The sequence below is a fragment of the Macrobrachium rosenbergii genome, chromosome 26, assembly GCF_040412425.1.
Source record: "Macrobrachium rosenbergii isolate ZJJX-2024 chromosome 26, ASM4041242v1, whole genome shotgun sequence".
In the NCBI taxonomy this organism is placed as follows: domain Eukaryota; kingdom Metazoa; phylum Arthropoda; class Malacostraca; order Decapoda; family Palaemonidae; genus Macrobrachium; species Macrobrachium rosenbergii.
The window spans coordinates 43,245,479-43,269,427 of NC_089766.1; the positions used below are offsets into that span (position 1 = coordinate 43,245,479).

General features: G+C 36.3%; 1 pseudogene; it reads right to left on the reverse strand.

Moving 5' to 3' along the window:
- Positions 1-17,007: 17,007 nt before the first annotated feature.
- Positions 17,008-20,950, reverse strand: LOC136853143 (hepatic lectin-like; annotated as a pseudogene).
- Between the last annotated feature and the right edge of the window lie 2,999 nt (positions 20,951-23,949).

The window sequence follows — 23,949 nt, forward strand, 5'->3', positions numbered from 1 at the left end:
ATCGTCTTTAAGGCACCTCTTAGAGAAGGATAGAATATATGCAAAGGCTTCATGATGCTATAAAGGATTTGATCTTCTCAGGTAGTTTACCCCTTCTCTGAAAGAACCAACTTTGATCAGGAATTTGTTTTCATATTAAATGCTAGTATTCTGAGGGCCAGAGCTGCACTGTTGCAGAAAGGCAACCAGGGTATTGGTCAACCTGTTGCATACTACACGAAGAAACTCAACAAACATTAGTATAACTTTTGTTGTTATACACTTCACGCTTTAAGATAATAACTCCTCTGGTAATATTCACATCAAATACAACCTTCTTGCGTTTATACAATGTAAAGGAAGCAGTAACCATCATTTGCTAGTTTGCAATCCCCAGAGATTTAGGGCTCAGCATTCTCCATATTTCCTGCATTTGTAATACACGTGCAGGTTAGCGGTTATGAGTAGCTTAGAAAGTGTGCCTCGACTGAAACAAGTGATAATCAGTCTGTATCTCAACGTTGTGGAACTTCTTCCAAGTACTGAGAATGTGATCAGCCAGCTGCTCGGCCACATTAGTAGTACTTCGCGTTAAAAAGGTTGCAATTTCCTCTCCATAAATATGGAAACATTTGTCTCCTCTCGAGGGAGGCGTTGGACAATTGATGGTTACTGCTGGACATTCCAGGGTAAGGATAATGATTAAGCAAGTCAAAATTGCGCCGAAGTTTCTTCGGCGCAATCGACTTTTCTGTACAGCCGCTACAACGTATAATCAAGGCCACTGAAAATAGATCTATATTTTGGTGGTCTCGATATAATGTTGTATGAGCCGCGGTCCATGAAACTTTAACTATGTCCCGGTGGTGGGCTGTCCTGTGTCGTTGCCAGACGTACCATTATGGCTAACTTTAACCTTAAATAAAATAAAAACTACTGAGGAAGCTAGAGGGCTGCAATTTGTTATGTTTGATGAATGCAGTGTTGATGATCAAAATACCAATTTGCAGCCCTCTAGCCTCAGTAGTTTTTAAGACTGAGGGCGGATAGAAAAAGTGTGGACAGAAAAAAGATAGATAGATAGATAGACAAATAGATAGATAGATGGATAGATAGATAGATAGATGGATGCCTAACACCCCAAAATTACGAGAATAGCGAGGTCAAAATACGTCAGAACAGCTAAAGAATCCATATTTGAACAGGGAACAGCTCAGGGGAGAAAAAACGTCGATACAGAGATTGCTTTTCTCCTCCTGAATTATAGATTACTCCTCCTGAATGACAGACATTATTTTCCTCCTCCTGAATAATAGGTTATTTTCCTCCTCCTGAGTAAACTGAGGCTGTTTGCAACCTCGATTCGGGCAGACGCCGTTATCATTCAGACGTTGCTTCATTGCAGATTTGTCTCCATATTTCCTGTTGCCTTCCTTTACTGGGATGGTGTTGTGGAATGGGGTTGTGGAATGGGACCGCCATCACAATAAGTCCTGCTGGGGTCGTTAATGGGATGAGACGGAGATGAATGACCTTCTTACGTCTGCAAATAATTTCCGGGTTAAGAAGAGAAATTTCTTTCTTCTGGGGTAATTAAGTCTTCCCTTTTTCTGGGTTTAATTGTGATGTTTAAAGAGGCATTTTTAAGACATTTTTTCCTTTGAGACGGAAACGTTTAGTAGTGTTTAGGAAACGTTGTTTTGAGAGTATTATGGCATAAAATGGATTCTGCTTCTAAGATCAAGATTTCCGGGAAAATATTTTAACTTTCTAGAATCCGCTAAGTTTTGTTCGTTTAAATTTTTGCTTCATCAGATTATTACTTGTAAGAGACGCAGCTTTTATCTGTATTAATGTTCACTAGTACACTGAAAATTTTAACGTGAAACCGAAAACTTTGGTAGTCCTTATGCAATCCTGGAGTTTGATAAATATAAAAAAAGTTTAAGTAATCGTTATTATTATTATTATTATTATTATTATTATTATTATTATTATTATTATTATTATTATTATTATTTTAGATGATAATCATATTTCACAATAGTATCATTATTATTATTGTGGATAATTAAAATTATTATTATTATTATTATTATTATTATTATTATTATTATTATTATTATTATTATTATTATGAAAAAATGTTACAGATGTTTGAAATGTGGCATTTCCAAGTATACCATCTCGAGTGCTCTAGTTATGCTATAAATCTTAGCTATACTGTTTTATTCATAGAGGTGACATTTTGGAATATTCTCCTTTAGTTATCAAACGATGGCCAAATCTCCCAAAATTGGCATCTTTTACAAAGGACAGAGATTTTTCTTCCCTTACTAAAGAAGATTGCTCAGTCACCCTCGAAGCTTTGGGGATTTTTTGGACTGCTAACGAATGCTTTCTTCCTTTAGAGTTTTCCAAGGCTTTGTATATAAGAGACGCGCGCGCACGCAGACAGACACACACACACGCGCGCGCACACACACACATATAAATATGTGCATATATATATATACATACATATATATACAGTATACATATATATATACATATAATTATACATAATTTGTGACTTTTGTACTAAATTACAGTTACCTTACTTACAGAACCAATGTTTTTTTTCAAGCCTATTTGTTTGTTTTCATTTTAAAACATGAAGCAAACATAGGATAAGGTCTTCATTTCCTTCAGAGCATCACTGCACATCGCTAATCATTTTCCAGAAAGACTGTCCCTGAATTCGTCCGAATCGCTCTCAGACTCTGATGTTTGTCCCTCGTCTTCCTCCTTTGCGTCAGGTGGCTGATTTGAGACGCTGCTTTAATCGTCTCCATCCTTTCTTTTTCTGCTTGTTTTATTCTCCAATTATTTTCATTCACTTTTATATTTGTAATGGGATCTTCGTTAGAGAGAGAGAGAGAGACAGACAGAGAGAGAGAGAGAGAGAGAGAGAGAGAGAGAGAGAGAGAGAGAGAGAGAGAGAGAGACGGGCTGGAGATAAAATATGTAAAACGAAGAAACGAATAAAACCCGTTAAAATAATGGAGAAAATTACCGAAAAATAGTTCAATTTCTAATAATAATAATAATAATAATAATAATAATAATAATAATAATAATAATAATAATAATAATAATAGCTGTCAAGGAAAATCAAAGTATAGTATACTGAAGAAAATTTTAAGGAAAGACTTCCATTGGATTTCTCCAACAATGTTCGAGTCAGTACTAGATACATTACTGAAGTCTTTTGCGACGCCAAGTAACATTGCTCAAATCACGAACCAAGATCTCTTATTTCATTCCGAAATCTGTCGGATTCGACATGAGAAACTGTAAGGAAAATCGGTCAGCAAGGGGCTGTGCCAGAAAACCTCATAAAATCACAGTTCAGTTACACTCAGGAACAAACACAATTTCTTCCGTACTTACTGACAAAACCAGAAAGCAATACATTGCTTGTACGAGCAATCATACGTGGACTCATGCAACTCCTCTCACCCAGGTATTAGAAACTGTAACATTGCTCTAAAATTACTCTTGAGTTCTAGATGCATTCTAATGTCTCAAATATCTTTTGATATTTAAATTGAAGTTTATTTTGGGAATCGAGAAGCTGATTTCAAACTTCGACAGTAAAATTTTACCCCGACGCACGAAGAGATAAACTTGAAATGTAAAACTAACAACTGATTTAAAAAAACTAATAGAGAAAGAGACGTGAAAAGGGATGCAGGTGAGACGGTAAAAAGACAATCTGTCGATGTGGAAGCCTCTTTGGTTCCTCAGAACCTGTGGTGGTCCGAGATTTGGCTGACATCTGGATTCTGGAAGCCCTAACAGTTAAAAAAAAAAAAAAAAAAAAAAAAAGAGAAATTTATGCATCATGAAAATAACCTTGAAATCGAGAATGTCGTTGTTCATGATATTGAGTTTTTTTACTCTTAAATTTCACATCGGTCTTCTGAACGGTCAAAAACTGAAGACTGCGAAACGCACTCTGAAGGAGCGGTCAGTGTCCGTAGATGTTATTAAGATGCAAAGATTAGTGCTTGCTGAAATTAAGAGACCTCCTAAGGGATTATTAATTTTTTTGAAAGCCACGCCCACCCTTCCCCGGGACAGGCAGAGTGAACCAGAAACTAGAGGACGCCTCGAGATATAGACAGACAGAATATAGAATTTAGTTCAAAGGCCAAACGCAGGGACCTATGAAGTCATTCAGTGCTTTAACAGAAATTGAGAGTAAATAGGCTTGAAAGGTGTAACAAGAGTAAAACCTCGTGTTTACATTATGAAACAATTCTTAGGAGAGGCTGGAAAAAAAGATGCCAGAAAGGATATGACTGGAGGAACAGTGAAAGGAAAGAAAGGGTGCAGCCAGGGCCTCGGGCTACAAGACAAGGCTCTTTGGCACAGTCCTAACTCTAACCCTAAATCCCGGCCGATTGCTTTTCTCAACAGCGGAGTTTTTTTTTTTTTTTTCTAACGGGCTGGGCTTCGACACGAAACCATGGGAGTAAGTAGCTCAAGGTCCTTTAAATATACTAGAGTATATTTAAAGGACTTTGAAGCAGCTGATGAACAAACCGAAAGGGTTGGGGAGAAAGAGCGGTGAGAGTGGACATTCGAGACAATGGTGCAGGATAAAGGAGGGACACTGGAAAAGATTATGGAAGAAGAGGTACAAATTTTCAAATTGTAAGTAACATAGAACTGCTGATTTAGTTTTACATTTTTGACTCAGCTCTTTCAAGTAAGCTCCCAGACTGCTAGTAGCTTTCCACTTCGTCGGCTAAGGACTTCCCCCAAGTCAGCTGTTCTGTGGGTTTTGGCCTGTCACCTTTCTGGGCTTTGAAGTATTATAAATAATCACGGGGGAGAGAGAGGTCCAGTTATCGTACATACAATAAATTAGGTCTTTAAACGCTTTTTGCATGTCATTTGAAGTAGAAGAGTGATTGGTGTGACATCTTGAACGCTTCTACCAAATAATAATAATAATTCACTTCAACCCCGGTGACCGTTGTGTCTCGTTTTCGATTCACTGGTTGTCGTGAAGTTTCAGTCTTTGCAGTGAAAATGACGATTATTACCATAAGTAAAAAAATATAGAATTAAATCCGAACGTCGAGCCAAGAATTAACTGATTTTGATATCTACTGCAGTAAAATGATCTGATCATAAACGATTCTCTTTCATTGTCAATTCCATGATTTTTTCGTGAAATTGCTCTTTCACCTACTTTACAGAGAATGTGTCTGGATGTCAGTTATAATAATCAGTTGCATAAATCTTTGTCAACAATATCGACAACCAATGTTGTGATGCCGGTTTAGCATAATTAATTAATGCTTCCGTCCTCATCTTGATGAACAGCTCATAAAGGACACGCATTTCGAAATCATTTACAGAACTCGACGATATCTCGGCCTTTATAAAGAGAGAGAGAGAGAGAGAGAGAGAGAGAGAGAGAGAGAGAGAGAGAGAGAGAGAGAGAGAGAGCAAAATCATTGATCTGCAGCAGAAAAAATGTGTTCATGAAAAGACAGTAATTTTCAAGAGAATAACTGAAATACCATTCAGATTGATACACAGAATGACAGTAACCCACATAGTAATTAGTTCCATCTCCCAAAGTTTCTTTCGGTCTAATATAAAGCTAATGTACATTAATGAGTAGTTACACCAGTCTGTTATATGACTGAGGGATTAAAATCTTGTGGTTTCTAACTGCAGAAAAGTGGTAATGAAAACTCATGGTTTTGTGAAACTTCATTGGTGCTCGCTGTCGCGCTCTTGGTCTTCTTCTTAGAGACTTTTGACAGAGGTAACATCTGGATGAAAAATTTATATCGTGATAAGATGCATAAATGGCATAAAGCCTGATTTATTCTTCCATTTGTGGGTCGGATAATTGACTACTTCAAATACCGATTTGGTATTGCATGCAGGAGAATGAATCAAGTTTTTTATCAGAAAACTTAAGAAATTTTTAGGTAAAAAAAAATGAAAGTATTGTCGAGGATGTGTATGCGTAGTGCCAAGAAGGAAGTTACGTAAGAAAACCTTAGTTTACAAAAACCATAGTTTTCAAAAATCTCAGACTTAAACTTACAAAAACACTCCTAGGACCAGGAGACTCTGACGAAGGCTCAGAACAACCACCAGTTCTCACTACAGTCAGCTCATTTCAAGAACCTGACACCACCCTTATCATGGCTAAGGAAATTTTAACACAGATTGATTGACCAACTTCAAGATTTTCTAAAGCTGGTAAACCAAGAGCCATTATATATGGTTCCACAATTATGCATGTGTAACTAATAAAATAGACTGTAATGTCTTTTGAATTTTAGACTGAATGGAGACTGTTTTTGCAGTATCAATAAAGGCAACGTCATTAAAGTGACTCTTAGCTCTATACAAAAAATCAGGTTATTTATGATATATATTCACAAAACAACGATGGCTAATATCTTGCGAAAACTTAAGAAAAGGACTTCAAAGAAAAACAATGACACTTATTGGGAAACATGAATTTCCTTTCAGAAAGAGGCTTAAAGCTTCTAGTAGTACGCCAAGAAGACTACGGATCAATTGCTTCTCTCTCTCTCTCTCTCTCTCTCTCTCTCTCTCTCTCTCTCTCTCTCTCTCTCTCTCTTCCCCAAACGGATCACGCTATTTAAACTATAATAGCCAGGGAAATTGCGGTGTTATATCACAAGCAAGATATCAATGACTTCTAATAGGACTTGAAATGGAAGCCCTCACTTCCTCATCCCAAATTTAAGGCCAAACACCAAATCCTGTTCTGAGCTTCTCCGCCAGTTTTCCCGTCAGGCGCTGGAAGCTCAACCGAAATTGTGATTGCAGGAGTTTTGGTACGGAGAAGACTTTAGCTTCTCTGTGATAAGAGATTTGCTCTTTTTGTCCTTTGTATCTTTTTGTTTACATATTTTGAGGGATGAAGTCGTTTTAGACCCATAGTTAATAAATAGACAAATATGAAGAAAAGTATGATTTTCGTCATATGTGCTAGATACCATCCACAATTATTACATACAAGATAAATATACTTAAGGGTTTTTGCAGCTTCCCTTCGGCCCCTAGCTTCCTCTTTCATTCCTTTTACTGTACCTCCGTTCATATTCTCTCTTCCATCTGACTTTCCACCACCTCTAACGGTTGATTCACGGTGCAACTGCGAGGTTTTTCTCCTGTTAAACCTTTCAAACCTTCTTACTGTCAATTTTCCTTTCCGCGCTGAATGACCATGGTCGTCTCTCGGTAGCCTTCCTTCCGTGTTCCCTGTCCTTGAGCTGTTCAGCGTCATTTCCTTCCGCCGCTCATTTTACTGCTTTCTCTGAATCTTACTTTGAGAACGCGGCTATCAGTCTGTGCGCATCGACAGAAACCTGTTTAGCAGTCTGGATAATGAATATTATAGAATATAGTCACTGTCACCTTATAGTTCCTGTTCCACAAAGGGCAAATTTCCGATTGCTGGTCAGTGCGGGACTATTTATCACAATACACATCATTCTCTGCAAGTTATTTCCAAAGTTATATGAATTCAGTATTAATTGTTTTTTGTGGCTTCATACATAAATACATACATATATACGTACACACAAATACACACACACACACACACACACACACACACACACATATATATATATATATATATATATATATATATATATATATATATATATATATATATATATATATATAGAACCACAAATATAGTTTGATACTGAATGTACTGTACTATGCAGGGGGCATAACTTACATCCTAGAGAGTAATCGTCGGGGAGATTATATATCGTCGTTGGGAATACATTATTATATTTGGGAGTTATATATATATATATATATGTGTGCATAATACGATTCAAATAATATGTGATATATGTATATTTTATTGGGATATATATATATATATATATATATATATATATATATATATATATATATATATATATATATATATATATATATATATAGATATAGAGATAGATAGAGAGAGAGAGAGAGAGAGAGAGAGAGAGAGAGAGAGAGAGAAGGTATAGCACATGTATGTCTTCCAAGTAGAACGATTCCTTGATAGCAAGGAGCGCTCACTCGAAGCTAATTCCTTGAAGAGGCGCTGACTAAACATTTTGCGGGGAGAGTGATTCCTTCTAATGAAATCAGTGTCCTTTGATTCAATTACAGCAGGAAGAGAGCTGTAACAGCGGAATCCTCACTGGATTCATTTTGCTCTTTAATGATCGGCAATGCTGTTTGAACAGAAATTAACTTGTTCAGTCTTTTTAATCTTTGTGATAATTGCTTTTTTTTCGTGTTACTGCATTTAGCTAATAGCTCTTTTATGTTTGTCATTCTTTGTGAATTGGGAGGCAGACAGCAGTGTGAAAGGTTTTTCTCCGAGGTACACTTTAATGATAGAAATATTCAAACCTTGCCTAATTATTTCCTTTTTCTTTTATCTCTCTTCATATTGTCTGTATCATTCGGTCCTTCACTATATTTCTGGTTTTTCTCACTGTTTTCTTTCCTCTTTTAGAGGTTTTCTCCTAATCAGTGGCCCTCCACCCCTTTTGTACAGTTTTATGAGATATAATTATGTTCTGCGAACTCCATTACCGCAAGTTAGTCATTAGTATAGAAACTAAATTGCCTTCTTTCTTCACATTCCCCATCCTAGCAGCTTCTTTCGTTCTCAGTTATCAAAAGTAAACCACCGCAATTATAAAAGCAGATTTCTTACAAAAGCGAAACTGAACTTCTTGCGGGGAAGCGAAGTCAGCAAAAGCTTCTATTTCCATTCATCTAGAAAGTCAGGATGGTTGGGTGATTTAGATTAAGGCGGCTTTGTGCCGGCAAGGACACTTTCCTTAAGCTTGGGAAGGTGTTGAAGGGGTTAAGAGGCCTGATGTGGTCGTCTGGACTCGGACAACCCAACAAATGAGATGAGAATCCTGGAGGAAGTTTCATAACAAAATATTTGATGCGTAGATTGTTTTGTAGGAGCCTGTTCGGAATACGAAAGTTCATTTATAAATGAAGCCTTTTTATAACTCTTAATCGATATACAAGTTTATGTATGATTAGATTACAGACGAACAGAACAAGTCATACGACACCAGACGTTTGGACGAGGAAATTCCATAATAAGTTTCACCTCATGTCACAGAATAGAATGAACTTCCAATTTACTGCTTATGTAAGTGGAATTTCTATTAATCGGTCACACTGAAGTCGCTACAAAAGGAAATATATGCTAAGGATATTTATATAAACATTAAAATGATTGATTGATTTATGAAATTGAGGCCATCAAGCCAAGCACTGGGAGTGCCAGTTTCCGCCATAATGGGTGTATAAGGTCCCGAAGTCCAAAATAAGCCATATCAATAGGTTCAGTTAGTCCAAAGTAAGATGGATCAATGTGTTCGCTTAGTCCTAAACACCTGATAGATAATCTGTCTTACTGAACTGAATTTTCCTATGCAGGACTTGTGCAACAAAAGCGACATGAACTCTGAATCTCCATGAAGAATTACCAAGGACTTCTCGAGGAAGTTTTTGCACGAGTGAGGACGATTGCAGTAACCAGAGAAGATCTGTTGCCATATTCAATACTTGAGTAAAGTGTTTCATTAATCCCTGACTCAGTAATTAGACTCTTCAGGAGTATTCAATACTTGTGCAAAGTGTTTCATTAATCCCTGACTCAGTAATTAGACTCTTCAGGGAGTGATTTCTCGGCAACAAAACAGGATGCTGTCTGTTGCTTCGCGCACTACTTATTATTACTGAAGTGGCGTCCATTTCCGACAACTAGAAGAACTATGCTTTATTCGTTGTGATAAAATTAGATTTAATAAGAACCACTGTCCTCTTGCTGGATTATTTATTGAGAATATTTTAACATTAAGAAGAAAAGAAAATGCCATTGCAATGACTGCAGGTGGTGCCGCCAAGTGTGTGTGCATATTGTAACACCCACTAAGAGGTGAAGAAGTAACGACTGTTGATAAACAGAATGCAAAACAAAACAGTGTGCTAACAGCTGTAGTAAGCCACATTATGAATGAATTTCACAACGCTAGAGAGAATTGCAAAGGGCAAATATAAATATATATATATATAGTGTTTAAAAGGTATATATATATATTATATATATATATATATATATTATATATATATATATATTATATATATTATAAATATATATATATATAGGTAGGTATATAAATATATATATATATATACTGTATATATATATATATATATATATATATATATATATATATATATATATATATATATATATATATATATATATATATATATATATGTGTGTGTGTGTGTGTGTGTGTCTCTGTGAGTGTGTGTGTGTGTGTGTGTGTGTGTATTCACTAAATAGAATGGGTTTGTCATTGTTAACCAGCTTTTTTGTTATTGCTTCATATTTTCTTACTATTTTCTTCACTTCATTGTTTAGGTTACTGATAGAGACGTTCAGGTAATGGGGTTCTTCCATTTATTTCAGTAATTATATTTAACCACAATCTCTTGTAAATACTAAAATCTAAGTCTTTAGATACCTGTACTACCTTTCCGTCCTCATGACGACACAAAACGCATGCGTTTCCACTTTTGTATCAGTACGCTTGATAACGTTAAGATTTATAATTAGAATGTTTATTCTTCTTTAAATAAGTAAATATTTTTTTTTAGTTTTCTTTTAAATTTTTTTTAACTTTTTGTTTCGACCTTTTGGTTCATGCTTGTTCAATAAAGGGAAAACAATTGTTTCTAAGGCCTTTTATTTATATTTCTCTTTGTTCATCTGATTTTTTTTATTTAAGAAGTATTCCATACGGGTACCGGAATTTAGGGCTTCTATATTTCAGTTTTGTGAAGTGTTTCCTTAAAGATATTTTTATTTCAAATATTCTCAAGGCAAATCTCATCTGTGCCGTTTCGCCAATAAGACTTTATTTCATCCCTGTGAGTTTTAAGAGATATTGTTTATGGGAGTATTTGGCAACTTCCCTTAAAATCTTGAGGATATCAATAAATGTCTACAAATTTCAGTTAAGCTATTTCCTTAAATGGGACTTCCTTTTCACAGTTTTGTGAAATAACTATATTGTTAAAAAAACTTTGACAAGATTCCAATATAAAAATACAATTCGGTGAAGACTGTTCACTGAAGTTCATAAACAAAATTAAAAACGGAGAGCTGGCATCTGTCAGTGGATACTGACCCTCCATTTCTCTCTGCACGAAAGGGAGATGCGTCAGTGGTGATCCTTTTGTAGTTATAAGTGTCTTCAGAATATTCAGTTTGCCTTGCAAGGGACTGACGTTAGACAGGTTGGTCTATAATCTGCTGGCTCTTCTCTTGGAACTTTTTTGTAAACTGGGGCCACATTACCTAGTTTCCATCCTTTTGGTGCCTTTCGTTGCTCTGCAGTTTTCCTGTAGAGTTTAAATAGGTGAGGAACTATCTCCTCTTTTAACTCTTTCATTTCTCTTGGATAAATCCATCCTGGTCAGGAGATTTGAACTGGTCAAGTTTATCTATTTTGCTTTTAACGTCTTCTGTAAATATTATTCTGTCAAGCGGTTCTGCTCCTTCATATTTAATAGCTGGTTCAGGGATTGAGGTAGTGTCTTCAATTGTGAAAGCACTAGTAAAAACCTTATTCAGTAAGAATGGTAAGAGAGAGAGAGAGAGAGAGAGAGAGAGAGAGAGAGAGAGAGAGAGAGAGAGAGAGTCTTAGAGAGAGAGAGAATGTAAAAATAGATACAATCTCTACAATAATAACTTGATCAACAATGATTATCTTATTTTTCTTTTCATTTTCAGAAGGAGTGCGTTGTCTCGGTTGTGGTGAGTGTTATTACATTATTATTTCTCTTAATGAATCAAACATTTTGAAAGGTTTTCATTTGGATGAAAATGTTTTTTGGTGCCAGGTGTTGATTTTTGTCTTCTGCCTAATGTCTGTCTCTGGGGTTGCTTTTCATTCTCTTACTCTCAACATTTGTGATGTTCTTCATTTTGTTCTTGTTTACTCTTCCTTATCTATTAGTTACAAGTTGTGCAACACTACTGGTAGGCGTTCTGAAATGCATTCATTTTCAGTTTCTTAGGCAGTTCCAAGGGCTTTTGCTCCGTCATAAAAACTCAATTATTTTTTATAGTTTTTCATTTTCATTTCATAATTACACATCTTAAAAAAGACTAGTTTCTTTCATGGCGTGAGAGCGCATGGAAGGCAGTTTAAAAGTCACTCAGAGTTGAACAATTCCTAACTTATTCTATTTTGAAAATGAACAACCCTTATCTGAAATTAAGTATGTACAGTATATTGCTCTTATTTGATCAGTTCTGTTTTGTGTAACGTGATCTACTGTCCCCAAGGAACATTTTTAAAAATAACTGAAAATTCTACCTGTGAAATTGTTGTACTCTCTGACTTTCTATACTTTGAACCTCGTTTTTGTAAAACGTTTTACTCAGGGTCGAATACACACATATTATATATATATATATATATATATATATATATATATATATATATATATATATATATATATATATATATACATATATATATAATTCTGCATATTGATATATATATATATATATTGTATAATATATCCACAATAATTCTACGAAAAAATATATTGTTTAAGCAATGAAGTTTTTGTCATTCAAAACTCACTGGGAAGAATGATTTAAAGAACACTGAATAAGCCGGAGTATTTAAAACTATAAAATTGTAATGAGTTAATTTTCGTTCGTCGTGCCCAGGAACTTTAGGGGTCAAAGTGCAACTCAGGAATACCTGGTTTTTGTGACCCAGTCAGATGAATACGTTGTATTTGCAGACACGATTCATGAAACGAGTTTCTGAATATCTTGACAGTTGACAGGGTATTGTCAATCAAAACCCCTTCGGGTGGTAGTGCCGCCAGTGTACCTCACGCATTGCGCTGTAGGCAGTACTTAAGGTCTTTCCATCGTCCCTTCGGCCCCTAGCTTCAACCTCCTTATTCCTTTAATGTACCTCCATTCATATTCTTTTTTCCAACTTACTTTCTACCCTCTCCTGATCATTGATTTATAGTGCAACTGCGAGGTTTCCCTCCTGTTACACCTGTCAAACCTTCTTACTCTCATTTCCCTTTTCGGCGCTGAATGTGACCTCATAGGTCCCAGCGCTTGGCCGTTCACGTAAATTTTATATTATATTCTATTCTATTCTTATAAAAAATATTCTGCGGATAGGTTTCAATTTCCTTAACTAGCAGTTTAGTGAACAGTGAGGTTAAGCTGTGAATGCCAATAAAAAGATTTCTGGATGGCCGAATGGTTACCAACGTCAGCATTTTGAGTCTACTGTAGAGTCAAATGTTTGTGGGTTCAGGGTTCTCTGTAACCATGAAGAGTATACTATCTACTTTTAATTGTCAGCTGCAGTCTACGCATAAAAACGTAAAAGTTATTTAATACTGACATACATTCTTACGCTCCAAAGGTTACAATTCCTTAGTTGTTTTATTGTGCAGATGAAAACATGAGTATATGTATTTAATGTGTGCGTGTGTTCCAGTGTAGAAGCATATGCATTTTTGCATATTTACTTTTAAAATTCCATTTTCATTCATCATTTAGTCCCAGTGCTTGGACATATGGCCTAGACCTGACTCCACTTCTTTATCCTTCGGGCCAGCCCTATAGGAGGCGTTAATCAGCCCAGTGGTCTGTTAAACTATTTTAATTTAATAATAATAATAATAATACACACACACAATAATAATAATAATAATATACCTAGAAGGCTTTCATAAAGAAAAGTTGCTTACCTGCAGTACTATATATAGTAGGCAGTCAGTTCAACTTTTGAAATTTGTATAGCGGGAACAAGTGGTTACTGCTGTCTGTACTTTGAGTCATATGGGTTTAAGGGCCACTCATTAACTACAAACATCACATACTCTTTCACTCAATTTAATTACTCGTAGGGGAAAGTGCCGTCAGTGCACCTCATGCAGTGCACTGTTGGCATTATTTAAAGTTCTTTACAGCGTACTGGCCCCAGCTGCAACCCTCATTCCGTTTACTGTACCTCCATTCATAGTCTCTTTCTTCCATCTTACTTTCCACCCTCTCCTGTCAGTTGATTCATAGTGCAACTGCGAGGTTTTCATCCTGTTACACCTTTCAAAACTTTTTACTGTCAATTGCCGTTTCAGCGCTGGATGACCTCATAGGTCCCAGCGCTTATCCTAAATTGTACATTCTATTCTATTCTTTAATTTAATTAAAATATGCTTATATCACTTGTATAAGTGATTTAATTTTGACAAGCATAATGGTGAGGAAGAGAGCTTTTCTAGAATAAGTTGATTATTGGCAGCAGCAGTGTTGTTTACAGTTAACACTGAACATTACAATAAGGCATAAATCCCTAGGGGCTTTGTGAGTCTAGTTTTTGATGCAGTTAATTAAAAATGTTGCCAAGAGGCCTTTCAGCTGTAGCTCTCAGCACTCCCATGAAAATACAACACTAACATAATCTGTTGAATTAAAGTGTAATTCTTCCTTTGCTTAATTTTCAGGATAAACTACATCAAATAATTATCTATACAAATAATTGAGCATTCTGAGCCATTTTTGTGACAGGAATCGTATATCAGAACTTACTCTTTACACCGGTATTATAATATCCTATGAACTGTCATACACATATCTATATATACCTGTATATATATGTATGTGTGTGTATATATGTATATATATATATATATATATATATATATATATATATATATATATATATATATATATATATATATATATATATATATATATATATATATATATATATATATATATATATATATATATATATATATATATATATATAATCATGTGTATATGTATATATACATTATTGATTAGTTGATTTGTCTTCAAACTGGAGTTATGACACTTAGGTTATTGACGCAGTAATAAAATTAGATGGGAAAGTTTAAAAGGGGTTTCATATAAAAAATATCTAAAAATATATATACATAATCATATCTGCTCAAATACACTATCCATAAGTACACATACTTTATATGTATGCTATCTAAAGTTTGTTGAGGATGCCCACCTCCCTCGCAAAGATACATAGCTGCTCTATATTACAATCCTCACCGAGAATTGTAGCTAGGACAAGATATCCTTCTCTGTCACGTCCCCAGGACAGGAACCTATGTCTCAGATTCCCAAGACTGGGACATTCGACCAGCAAATGTCTCACAGTCAAGGGCACAGTACAGTCATGGCAGAATGGAGGATTTCCACGGGACATCAAGAACCCATGAGTGAGTTCCTGCACGAGATCGTTCCTGTCTCCTTGACATGTAGGGATATGACCAAGGAGACACTGATGACGTAATACTGCCCATTTTGGTTCACAAAATATTTTCCCAAAGGGACAGCCAAAACTGTTTAATGTTCTGGTCCACTACAGGATATGCATCCCAATATGGAAGTCGACATCCTCTGGTTCTGGGAAGTGGCTGCTGACTTAGCAAGCTGATCAGCTTGCCGTTCCCAACCACCCCAAGATGGGAATGCCCCCAGCAAAAATTTATTTCTTTACCTTTCTTTTCACTAAAAACAGCCATTCCAATATCTCAAAATTAAAGGGTTTAAAAAGTTAAAAGATTCCAACGACTGAAGAACACTTCTTGAGTCACAATATATATTAAAATTATTTCCATCCTGAGTTAAAATCTCCTTCAAGGTCTTTAAAATTGCATGCAGTTCCGCTATAAAATAGATGCAACAGATGATAATCTCCTGCTTCTTTCTATATCAGGGAATGCCACTCCAAAGCCGACGCCAGCATCTGACTTTGAGCCATCCGTGAAGACTGCAACGGAGTTATCATGTTGTGAGAAATGATCCAAAAATATTGACCACATTGCCTCATTGGACATTTCTGCCTTGGTAAAATGAACATATCTACAAAATTTTACCTCTGAGAGGTTCCACGGGCTGTCTAACTGAATGACTTGGTAAATTCTCCATCCTTGGCATATTTAACTGCCTACTTATACATTTTACTCTAAAAGCAAATGGCTGAGGTTGCTTGTGATGGTTTTCATAAAACTGCCAACGCCTTTCATTTCTGATACAAAAGCTGGTCAAGGAGCCTCTGAAATCTGTACCAGCTCCGAACCAGCAGACGCTGGTAATGTAGATCCAGAGTCATCTCACCAGCATCTACCAGCATACTCTCAGTGGGAGATGATTTAAATGCTTCTGTAGACAATCTTACTCCTCCATGACGAATTAAATTGAGCATTTTTAGGCTATTAGTCTTTGCTGAAGTGTACACTTCACACCCATAAGTTAATTTTGAAAAGACCAAGGCTTTGTATAGTCTCAACATCTGAGTTCAGTCTGCACCCCTTGAACTTTGTAAATGGCAAAATATATGTACATTTTTGTTCATTGAATTTTTTGTAAACTTGTTTTTTAATTGCAGAACTTTGCAGTGCTATACAGACACCACCCTACTTACAAACAAACGAGTTACGTTCCAGACGGCCGTTTGTATGTTGAATTATTTGTAAGTTGGTTACTGTACTCTTCATGCCTATTTAAGTACAGTATGATATAAAGTGAATACAATACTGTATGTACAGAATAGGCACACAAAACAAATTCTGAAAGTACTTTAGTTCTCCTAGCAAATGGGCACCCAGATAGCTTTAAACTTAAGTTCCACATAAAGATTACTGTGGAGGGTCATTTGTAGCCAAAAAGACCCCTTTCTAAAACAAGTACAGCATAGCAGTTTCTATGTAAACTTAAATGTTGAAGTTATATTACTGTTAATTAAAGAAATGTCCCAACGCATAGGCGTGAGTTGTCCAACAGAGTACAGCTTAAGAAATACAAACGCACATAACAACAGGCAGTTTGCTTGTAAACACTTGGAAGGAAATCTGTTCTTAGGCCTAATCCAATTTCCATTTCACTTTTCTGTGGGCGTTTCTTCATCTAGCACTGAAGCCAAGTTCCCATCCAGGTGGGTAGGTTTCTCGCAGATGTACCTGTCGGTAGAATAAGGTAATGTTTTCATATTTCTTCTGCTAAGAAATCATTTGAACTGGAAACCTTAGTTTGACTACAATCCGATGCCTAAGGTGATAATAACAATGATTCAACTTCATATAGCACAAAGGAAAATATTGTACAGACACCACCCTACTTATGAACAAACAGGATCACAAATTAAAATTGTGTTCAGAGTGCTCCCCTTTGCCTCCTAAAGTTAAAATTTTGTTTTGTGACATGCCTATTCTGTACATACAGTATTGTATGTACTGTGAACTGTGTTTTTAGGATGAAAAGACACTTGCAAGTAATGTATTAATTTATATCATACTGTACTTTAGCTAGGCGTAGAGTACAGTAGCCACCTTCCTATAAACAATTCAACAACCTGGAAAACAAAACTACATCCGGAATGTAACTCTCATTTGTAAGTGGGGTGATGTCTGTATTTAGATCAATGTAAAGTATTCCTTAGAAAGTAGCTACGGAATAGATTCACACCACAGGCTGTTATAGACTTTGTTTTTTTGGAGTTAATTGAAGTGGACTACCCATGTCTAATAACAATTCTTTTCTGTTAGAATGGTTTGTTCTTACCTGTGTTTTTAGGCCACAACAATATCGTGAAACCCTCGTTAGAGAGTGGTAGTGGATACAGTCTTCTCCTGCGTTACGGTTGTTGGGCTCACCTTCACGCCACCTGGTGGGAGTAAGATCATCTTTGCTGAGAAACAGCGAAGAGAGGTCGTAGTCACTCACTCATTTACCCCAGGGGGGGTTAGTGCCGTCAGTGCACCTCATGTGGTGCACTGTAGGCATTACTTAAGGTTCTTTACAGCATCCCTTCCCAAAGCCCCTAGCTGCTATAACCCCTATCATTCCTTTTACTGTACCTTCATTCATAATCTCCTTCTTTCTCCTTACCTTCTACCCTCTCCTAACAGTTGTTTCACAGTGCAACTGCGAGGCTTTCCTCCTGTTATACCTTTCGAACGTTTTGACTGTCAATTTCGGTTTCATCACTGAATGACCTCTGAGGTCCCAGCGCTTGGCCTTTGGCTTAAATTCTGTGTTCTATTTTATTCTATTTCCTAGTTTTCTTGAAGAAGCATAATGTTATTTTCTGATCTAGGTCTAGATAACTATCTCATTAATCATGAATGACTATTGCTACAACTTCAGATCTTACCATGATTCCACGATTTGGTGAACGGTGCCATCTGCAGCCCATCTGTAGGTCCCCCCGTCTTGCAGGGAACTCAGTCCTATGTAGGTGTGGTGATTTTTTGCAAGATCTGCAAGAAAGAATAACTGGTTAGATTGAATGAGGAAAATGTGTTTATATCTTTGTCTCATAGGCCACTTTTGAAAATAAAAGTTATATCAGCTGTCTAGAAATTCTATGGAAACAAATGACAGGTAAACTTGTTCGAAGTTTATGATATATAATCTGGCTTTGCTCTCTGTAACTCATTTTGAGACAGATCGTCAAGATAGCGCAGTTGTTCTGGGGATACCAGCTGGTACCAGTAAGAAATAACCTTTATGTTAGCTTGGTCTTCTAAATTTTGGTACATACCAGCAACTTCCTATTAAGTGTATTGTGTTCAGTAATATTAAATTCTTTAAAGATAAAACCTTAGACTAGGTCTATTTGAGCTTAGAACAGTGACTTCTCTGTTTGATAAAGCAAACTTTCAGATGTTTATATTGTAGTGGCTTCGTTACATTTAAAAGTCACGATTACTTTTACTCACCACGGAGGAAGTTGTACTCGTCATCATGGGTGATTTGACCAAGTCAGATTTCAAGGCTATGGTTTTTGTGGCTCTTCCCAAGTGCTGGTGTCTTCACTAATGAAGTAACAGGAGGATCTGAACTTAACCAACCCCCCTCACAAACAAGATGATCTGTAACTCAAATAAAGATATTTCATAACAGTGTTGAATGTTCTTGTTCAAGATGGTTTATCTGAGGTTTAGTTCCTCACTGGGCAATGCATGTGCCACCCACATGGTCTTCTGCATGGCTCACTGTAGGTGGGTCTAAAGTTACCTATAAATTCTAGCTGGGTTGCTTTCATCTTAAAAACTTTTATCACTTTCATACATTGATGTTTCTGCTCTGTGCTTCCTCACTGCCCTCCAAATTCCATCTCTAGTGAACTCTGGTATAAGATTTCTCAGGTCCCTCTAATCTGCCTTTTTCCTTTACTGCTTTGGTAAATAACAATAACTATCTCTTCACAAAATTATCTAAGATTCACAAACTCTCCCTTTTGCCTAAACTTGCACTGTCCTTCTATTATTATCTATAAGGTAATCTTTAAAAGTGAAAAATATACCCACATAATTCTAATATACACTTATACAGAATCACATTTTCCCCTTACATGCTAAGGAACCATTTTCCCTGACTTTATTATTAGAATCTTTCCAAAATCCTTACACACCATGGTCAAACACTCGATTAGGCTATCACCATCATAACTGAGAATCTCACTTGTGACTCCGTGAACTCTGGGTGGCTCGATTCTTCATCCTTTCAATTTTCCTCTTAACATCCTTGACAGTCAATTCGACAGACTTTCTCAAATTCACAAAACTTCCATTCTCGTGTCAGCCTTATTGCCTCTTTCTATCCTCTACGTTCAGCTTTTCAAATGACTGACTCCATCTTAAGTGGACAGCATCTTTTTAGAATTTCTCCAGTGTCAGCTTGTGCTGTTAAGCTCTGATCGTTCTTTCAACATTTTCCTCATTCAGTCCAACTTCTTTTCCTTTCTGGGGTTCTTGTTCAAATGTACTCGCCACTCTCTCTCTCTCTCTCTCTCTCTCTCTCTCTCTCTCTCTCTCTCTCTCTCTCTAACCTTACTTAACCTCGATGCGACATTCTCATCTGTCTGTAAATACCTCTAACATTTTCTGTTTTCCTTCACTTTTGAGATCAGTTTTATTACTAATTTATGTATATATATATATATATATATGTATATATATATATATATATATATATATATATATATATATATATATATATATATATAATCAATATATACAGTATATATATATATATATATATATATATTGAATAACAAAACGTTGATTACTCTCTGTGGCCACGTGGGCAGACATTTCCATGATTCCTGAGGCGACCTTCTCTGGAAGCAGCAACTGCTTGTATCAGAAAAGAAAGCAGAGTATAGTTGGAAAATATTTCATTTAATATGAGTCGTAGTAACGTTTGGCAGCATTAATCTTGAGAGGGCCAGTATGCATATAATATATATATATATATATATATATATATATATATATATATATATATATATATATATATATATATAATTTTACCACAGTAAAGAGACAGCCAGAGAATGTGATTTCACAACACTCCTTCGTTAACTAGTAATCTGAGGCCTCTACTGAAGAATCACGTGAATGTTGCAATTCTTTTAAGCATAAAGCCTGAATATATTATATAACAATTGAAGATTCCGCAAATCCGAAAAACAGCTCATTGAACTTCCCCAAGACTTCCCGACGCTCTTTCCCTCACCTTGTAGCCTACCTGAGTAGGGTTGTTGTCAATCGAGTCTGCAATTCTGCTCAGTTGAATATGATCCATTTGCTGCGCGTAGCAGCGACCAGCCATGGCAAGAAGAAGAATGGTCGCAAGCAGACGAAAGCAAGTAGCAACGGCCATAGTCGAACACTCCACCTCTTTGGCTCGCGAAGTTTAGCTTAGTACTAGCTCTAACAACGTTCTTCTTCTCTCTGAATTCCCACCAAGACGTGGGCTCCTTTTATAAACGCTCTGCTGTTGCATGACATATGACTGAAAGGACTTTTTAAATACTGCCAGGTAATGTCTCACACGCGATTGAACGAGCGATGGTACTGCATAAATATGGTACTACACAAATCTTCCCTAATGAACTGCGGTTTATTCTGCGAATAAGCAGTCAAGATACACATTCATTCGGCATGCATGCAAGCATATTTATAAAGAAAGTGCTACTGAATACTGAAAACAATGGCTTTTACAGCAACAGTAATATACTCGTGAAATCTTTCTCTGCCTCCTCACATTCAGAACACTGACGTCATCACTGACAGAGAGCGAAAAGACGATGATAAGAGCTTATTAACGATAATCGTGGCTGTGGCCTCACCCTGCGTCGTCCTGTTCTGATGAACCCTGACTTAGATACAAGAGATACTTTTATGTTCGTTCTCTCTTTCTTGGTTACAGGGGTTTGTTGTGCGTGCTCTCTCTCTCTCTCTCTCTCTCTCTCTCTCTCAGAGATAAAAAGCATGCTTGCATGTCTATACATATTCCCTTTCTCTCTCTCTCTCTCTCTCTCTCTCTCTCTCTCTCTCTCTCTCTCTCTCTCTCTCTCTTCCTCAAGATAAAAAGCATGTTTGCATGTGCTAACACATATTCTCTCTCTCTCTCTCTCTCTCTCTTTCTCTCTCTCTCTCTCTCTCTCTCTCTCTCTTCCTCCAAAGATAAAAGCATGTTTGCATGTCTGTACCTTGTTCTCTCTCTCTCTCTCTCTCTCTCTCTCTCTCCTCTCTCTCCTCTCTCTCTCTCTCTCTCCTCTCTCTCTCAAAGTCAAAAAAGACATGCTTGCATGTCTATACATATTCTCTCTCTCTCTCTCTCTCTCTCTCTCTCTCTCCTCTCTCTCTCTCTCTCTCCAAGATAAAAAGCATGCTTGCATGTCTATACATATTCTCTCTCTCTCTCTCTCTCTCTCTCTCTCTCTCTCTCTCTCTCTCTCTCTCTCTCTCTCAAAAGATAAAAAGCATGCTTGCATGTCTATATATTCTCTCTCTCTCTCTCTCTCTCTCTCTCTCTCTCTCTCTCTCTCTCTCTCTCTCTCTCTCTCTCTCTCTCTCAAAGATAAAAAGCATGCTTGCATGTCTATACATATTCTCTCTCTCTCTCTCTCTCTCTCTCTTCCTCCTGTTAACCTTTCAGACCTTTTCACTGTCAATTTCCCTCTCAGCTTTGAGTGAGGGTGAAAGACCTCATATGTTCCAGCGCTTGACCTTTGGCCTAAATCCTATATTCTATTCTAAGATAAAGAAATGTGGGCATAGAAGCCTGGAAGACTGGAATTTGGATTTCCGGGCCGCTGGTTTCCCTCGCACGGTTAGCTGAAATATTGAATCTTCATCAAATCTCAGAACGAAACAAGTAGAGGAAGAAAAGCGAGACAAAAAGTAGGGTGTTTCCTGAAACGAACGAAATACCTACATCTTCAATAAGCAAGTTTGTAATTTATGGAATACAGAAGCAGCTGAGAATTCCAAAATATCAAGGTTTATTTATTAATTTTTATCATTTATGTTGTTGATGTATTTTTCTTTTCTAATAACTGATCTCTTCCTTCTGTATTTCCTATTACCTTTTGTTACGTCTTTGAAATGAGCTTCATGTTCTTGGGAAGCTTCGATTTCAAGTCAGTGGCCTCTTTGGTGGGATTGTTCCGTATAAATACAGCTCATCTGAATAATAATAATAATAATAATAATAATAATAATAATAATAATAATAATAATAATAATAATAATAAAGATTATTTTTTTAAGTATGATGAAAGTTCAGTTTTTTTATTTCTAACATTCTCTGGAATCTTCTCAATTTAAGTAAGATAACTGAGGGAACCATATAAAACAGAGCACAAGACAAGGGGTATCTGTGACTGCTCTCTCATATTCATCATTTATTCTTTACACGAGACATTTATATATTTTCGCTTTATTAAAACACATTGTTTATTATGCCTTCAAATACTGGAAAACTGTTGTAAGATGTCTAGCTATTCCCTTCAATTCTCAAGGGTCTTTGGGGAGACTTCTCTCTGTCTGCTGAGTGTATGATGTTTACAGCTGAGGCTTTAGTAGTTTTGAGTAGAAAATAAATGAAAGAATAAGTATCAGCCTTCAGGCGTTTAGGGCCATTAGTGCACCTTCGGCGGTGCACTATACGCATTACTTGAGGTTCTTTGCCGCGTCCCTTCGGCCCCTGGCTGCAACCTCTTTCATTCCTTTAACTGTACCTCCATTCATATTCTCTCTCTCTCCCATCTTACTTTCCACCTTCTTCTAACAATTATTTCATAGTGCAACTAAGAGGTTTTCCTCCTGTTGCACCTTTGTAACCTTTTACTCTTGACTTTCCTTTCTGCTCTGAATGACCTCATAGGTCCCTATGTCTGGCTTTCGGCCTAAAATGTATTCTATTATTATTCAGGCGATTTGAACTGTCATCCCCGATGCTTGGGGTTTCAAACAAACGGTATTACCGACCACGCCACGGCAGAAACCCAATTTTTTCTCCTGCTCAGAACCCAGTGTGACGTATGTAACTACCAGCTGTCAGCTTTGATCATATCTTTACAGAAAACTCTCATACCTATATATATATATATATATATATATATATATATATATATATATATATAACAAAAAATCCGTTACTGGTTCTTTCTATCCACCTTACTATCAACTCCTATTAATATATAGGCCTATACTCAAACCATAGGAAGGGGCCATATATAAAATAATATATATATATTTTATACAATAATTACATAATACTATATATAATACTATATACAATCCCAGGAGGAGAAAGTTATAGGACATACAAATACATACTATATTTATCACAAACGCACGACAGGAAAGGGTACTGAGAGAAAGAATCCTTAAACCTAGCTAAATACAATAATTCCTACATAACAACAAACCAAAAATACACACTTTCATATAATATATATATATAAATAATGTTGACTATCA